This window comes from Triticum aestivum, chromosome 2A, assembly GCF_018294505.1.
Source record: "Triticum aestivum cultivar Chinese Spring chromosome 2A, IWGSC CS RefSeq v2.1, whole genome shotgun sequence".
NCBI lineage: Eukaryota > Viridiplantae > Streptophyta > Magnoliopsida > Poales > Poaceae > Triticum > Triticum aestivum.
In genome coordinates, this window is record NC_057797.1 from 594,544,674 (window position 1) to 594,550,673 (window position 6,000).

Below are 6,000 nucleotides of genomic sequence, written 5' to 3' on the forward strand. Positions count from 1 at the left end.
CTGGAGAGAGGAAGAGAAAAGAGGGGCGAAGTGAATGGGTACGGGGGAGAAGAAACCTCCCCCTGCCCCCGACTTAACCCCCTGTTCTCGTCCCCCAGCGGTAGTACCATGCTGGGGGGCGGTAGTACCGCGCACCACCAGCGGCAGTACCGCCCAGCGCGCCACGGCAACTAAACAGACACGACTTAGCTCGACGAAACGACAAAAAAACGGCAAACACACCAGCAAACGACCAAGACACACCTCTTCACAAGAGGGCGGTGGCCGAGGCCACCTATGTTTGAGTCAAAAGGTATGGCACCACGAAGATTTTAACCTTGGGCCCATGACCAAAACTCGTCTTTTAAGCACAAGTGCCATCTACAATGGCTAAAGTGAAAGACTTGATCAATTTATGCATAATGGGGGGAGGGAGAGTTCATTGAGAGAACAACACTCCCCCTATGTCCATGCCTACACCCAAACTAGACAACAAATTGAGTGTGGTAGGGTGTGCAAGGGTTCAAGCAACATTGCTCGAATCAATGATATTTAGCTCATGCCTTAACTCGCGAAATCTTACTTCATCCAAGGGCTTTGTGAAAATATCTGCAAGGTTGTCATGAGTGTTGACATAGTTGAGCTCGATCTCTCCTCGCCTAATGTGATCCCGGATGAAGTGATACCGAATCTCAATATGCTTCGTCTTGAAGTGTTGCACTGGGTTGAGAGAAATCTTGATGGCACTTTCATTGTCACACCAAAGAGGCACTTTGTCACAAGTGACACCGTAATCCTTTAAAGTTTGCCTCATCCATAGAAGTTGTGCACAACAACTACCGGCGGCAACATACTCCGCCTCAGTGGACGAGAGAGACACACAACTTTGCTTTTTGGAAGACCAACTTACCAAAGAGCAACCAAGGAATTGGCACCCTCCGGAAGTGGACTTCCTATCCACTTTGTCTCCCGCCCAATCGGAATCCGAGTACCCTACAAGCTTGAAGTTTGATCCTCTTGGGTACCATAAGCCAAAGTTTGGGGTATGAGCCAAATATCGAAAGATTCGTTTGACCGCCACATAGTGACTTTCCTTAGGTGCGGCTTGAAACCGTGCACAAATTCCCACACTCAACATGATGTCCGGTCTAGATGCACAAAGGTAAAGCAAGGAACCAATCATGGAACGATATACCTTTTGATCCACCACTTTACCATTGGGATCTAAGTCAAGTTGGCACTTGGTGGGCATTGGAGTGGAGGCCGGCTTGACGTCACTTAGCTTGAATCTCTTGAGCATGTCTTGGGTGTATTTGGATTGATTGATGAAGGTTCCTTCTCTTCTTTGCTTCACTTCGAACCCTAGAAAGAACTTCAACTCTCCCATGGAGGACATCTCGAACTTTGAGGTCATGAGAGCGGCAAATTCCTCATTGAAAGCTTTGTTAGGAGAACCAAAGATAATATCATCAACATATAATTGGCACACAAACAACTCCCCTTTGACCTTCTTAGTAAAAAGAGTGGGGTCGATTAGCCCAACTTCAAAACCACGATCTTGTAACAACTCGGTAAGGTGGTCATACCACGCACGTGGGGCTTGTTTAAGGCCATAGAGTGCCTTATCGAGTTGATACACATGATCGGGAAAGTAGGGATCCTCGAACCCGGGGGGTTGCTTGACGTAAACCAATTCATTAATGGGACCATTAAGAAAAGCACTCTTCACATCCATTTGTTGTAACTTAAAGTTATGATGAGAAGCATATGCAATCAACATGCGAATGGATTCAAGACGAGCAACGGGAGCAAAGGTTTCACCGTAGTCGATACCCTCGACTTGGGAGTAGCCTTGTGCTACCAAACGAGCCTTGTTGCGAATGATAATCCCATGGGCATCTTGCTTGTTCTTGAATATCCACTTGGTTCCAATGACATTATGGTTCCCCGTTGGCCTTGGCACCAATCTCCACACTTTGTTGCGCTCGAAGTTGTTGAGTTCTTCGTGCATGGCATTGAGCCAATCCGGATCTTCTAGCGCCTCATAGACCTTGTGGGGTTCCACACAAGAGACAAACGCGTGATGCTCACAATAATTTGCTAATTGTCTACGAGTGCTTACCCCCTTTCTTAAGCTTCCAAGCACATTCGTCATGAGATGATCCTTGGTGGAGAGCTTGGAAGCAACCTTGGCGGCACGACGCTCTAATTCCTCCTCGGTGGTGAGTTGAGGAGCGGTTACTTGATCATCTTGAGCGCCGTCATGAACTTGTTCTTGATCTTGAACTTGCTCGGGGGAGAGAACTTGACCTTGGGCATCACTTGGTGTGTCAACACCGTCTTGAGTATGATCTTGCCCTTGGTCTTGTTCATGAGGTTGAGGGCCTTCACTTTGTTCTTCGGAAGCGTGTGGGCCTTGGGTTGGTGATGGCTCCACTTGAGTGGAGCATTGTCCTTCTCCTTCGGCCACAAGGGGTTCCTCAATGGGTAGGATGAAACCAACACCCATTCTTCTTATGGCTTGAGGAGGAATTTCATCACCTACATCACAAGTGCCACTTTGCTCCACTTGGGAGCCGTTATTCTCATCAAACTCCACGTTACACGTCTCCTCAATAAGTCCCGTGGATTTATTGAGGACACGGTAAGCATGAGAGTTTGTAGCATAACCAACAAATATGCCCTCATAAGCTCTAGCCTCAAATTTAGACAACCGAACACCTTTCTTGAGAATGAAACACTTACACCCGAATACCCGGAAGTACTTGAGGTTGGGCTTGTTACCGGTGAGTATCTCATATGGAGTCTTGTTCAAGCCCTTGCGGAGGTAGAGCCGATTGGATGCATGACACGCGGTGTTGATGGCTTCGGCCCAAAAGTTGTATGGAGACTTGAACTCCGCCATCATGGTCCTTGCCGCATCCATCAACGTCCGGTTCTTCCTCTCCGCAACACCGTTTTGTTGAGGGGTGTATGGTGCGGAATATTGATGCTTGATTCCCTCATCACTAAGAAATTCATCCAAGGTGTAGTTCTTGAACTCGGTGCCGTTGTCACTTCTTATTGTCAAGATCTTTGCATTGTGTTGACGTTGTGCTTCATTTGCAAAGTCAATGACGGTTTGTTGGGTCTCGCTCTTCCTCTTGAAGAAATACACCCACGTGTACCTTGAGTAGTCATCCACAATCACCAAGCAATACTTCCTACCTCCAAGACTATCGAAGGATGGGGGCCCAAAAAGATCCATGTGAAGGAGCTCCAAGGGCCTCTTTGAATAAATGATAGTCGTGGGAGGGTGAGCCTTCTCATGTAGCTTTCCTTCGATACAGGCACTGCAAGCACGATCTTTAACAAAACTAACATTCGTTAGTCCACGGACATGGTCCCCCTTGAGAAGACTTTGCAAAGATCTCATATTGACATGGGCTAAACGGCGATGCCAAAGCCATCCCACATCAACTTTAGCCATTAGGCATGTCGCGGTCTTAGTGGGTCGCTCCGAAAAGTTAATCACATATAGACCGTTCTCGACATGCCCAACAAAAGCTACTTTAAGAGTCTTGCTCCACAAGAGGGCCACGGTATCGATATCAAAGAAAGTGGCAAAGCCCATGATTGCAAGTTGACGAACGGAAAGTAAATTGTATGCAAGGGACTCAACAAGCATGACCTTCTCGATCGTGAGATCATGAGAGATGACCACCTTGCCAAGTCCCAATACCTTAGAGGATGAGGCGTCACCCCACTCGACATTGGTGGGCATAGATGGAACTTTGTGCACGTCCACCACCAAGTCCTTGCTTCCGGTCATATGATTTGTAGCTCCGCTATCGAGCAACCATGATCCACCTCCGGAAGCAAACACCTACAAGAGATCAATGCTTGGTTTTAGGTACCCATTTTGTAATGGGTCCTTTGATGTTAGTAACAAGGGTCTTAGGAACCCAAATAGACCATTCAATGTACTCATGAAGAGAACCAACAAATTTGGCATAAACATGCCCATCACTAGCACGGCATAACACATAAGAAGGATTAAAATCGCCGGCTTTGTTGGGAGGGATGACATTGCCCTTCTTGACATTGTTCTTCTTCTTCTCCTCGGGGGCACTCTCTCCCTCCCTCACAAAGGTTTGCATGAGGGGAGGAGGTCGTTTGGTCTTGTCATTCTTCTTCTTGTTCTTGGAGTCGGGCACGTACCCAACCCCTTCCTTGGCCACACCTCCCTTTTGGTTGATCAAGAGATCGTTGAGGTTCTTCTTGCCTTGTATGCAAGTCGCAAGACCTCTCTCAAGTTGCTCCTTCAACTTAGCATTTTCCTCAACAAGATGTATATGCTCACAACACGGGTTAGTAGCATTTGCATTATCAATTAAAACCATATGAGGAAAAGTTGCTTTCTCCTTAGTTAGCTTCACTTGGAGTTGATCATGAGACTCCTTGAGACTAGCGTGAATACCCTTCAAGGCCTTGTCAAGTATATCAAACTCCTCTTTGAGTCTAGCAAGATCAACCCCGAGTTTGACCTTCTCGGAATTTAGCACACGAGAAACAATGAGGGCATGATCATAATCTTTCTTTAACTTAGCATGATCAACGTTGTGTGACTCCTCAAGAGCCAAACGAAGACCACGCTCTTCCCCAAGAGCATTGGAAAGATCTGAAATCTCATCAGCATAGTCACGACTATGCCCTTCCATCTTAGAGATGGTGTCTTCATGAGCCTCGATCATGTCATTGGCCTCACCAAGTTGTTCCAAGAGAGCAACAAAGTGCTTCTTGGATTTTCCCTTGAGTTTGCCCATAAAAGCCTCAAACTCGTTAGCCTCCACATTAGCTCCTTCAAGTTCATTAATGCTATCCGTTGGGGAAGGATGATTAATGATGGTAGTTTTGATGTTGGAGGTTACCTTGTTGGTGGCTTTAGCCATGAGGCACTTGGCGGTGATGCTCTCGTTGGGTGAGTCGAAGAGAGACACCCGTGACGTTGTTGCAATGGCAACGGAGGCCATGGCAACCGACTCATCATCTTCATCATCGTCATCATCCTCATTGTACTCTTCTTGCACAACCAAAGCCTTGGGAGGAGTCTTCTTGGTGAAGTTGTTCTTGTTGGGGAACGACTTGGCCTTGTCCTTTCGGATGAGTTTGCCACCATTGTCTTCCCTCTTCTCATACGGGCATTCCGCAACGAAATGACTCACGTTGCCGCAATTGTAGCAAGTTCTTACACGTTGCTTGCCCCTTGTGCCACTCGAGTTGTTTTTGCTAAAGTTGGGCCTCGAGTTTTTCTTGCTCCAAAATTGCCTTGAAGCAAGTGCCATGTGTTCATGATATGCATACTTCGTATCTTCGGGGTTGCTCTCCTCTTCTTCCTCTTCTTCTTCTTCCACGGTGAGCTTGGCCTTCAATGCAAGGTTAGGCTTCTTTGCCCGTTGAGAACGGAGCACCGCATTGTCGGCGGTCTTGTCCAAAATGTTCATGGCCACAAACTCATCCAACACTTCGCTTGAGGTCAAAGTGTGGAAGTCCGGTCTTTGACGAATGACGGAGGACATGGCCTTGTGGTAGGGCATCATTGCCTTGAGGAATTTGCGCTTGATCCAATTGTCATCCGTGTCCTTGCTCCCGTGATCTCGTAGTGAGACCGCGAGTTTGGTTACTCTCCGATAAAGCTCACGAGGTTCTTCATCTTCCTTCATTGCAAACTCATCGGCCTCATCTTGTACCACTTCATAGTTGGAGCGTTGAATGCTTGCGCTTCCCCGGTAGAGAGACACGACACAATGCCATGCATCTTTGGCCAAGGCGAAGGGACGAAGATGAGGTAGGTCTTCGGGTGGAATTGCATCTTGAATGATGAAGAGAGCATTCTCATTGAATTGATTGTCCGCGGCTTCTCGAGGAGTGAAGTTGCTTGGATCATGTGGATAGAAACCTTCTTCAATGATTCTCCAAAGGTTAGTGTTCACATGATTTAAATGACGTTTAAAGCGGTAAACCCAAGAATCAAAATCCTCA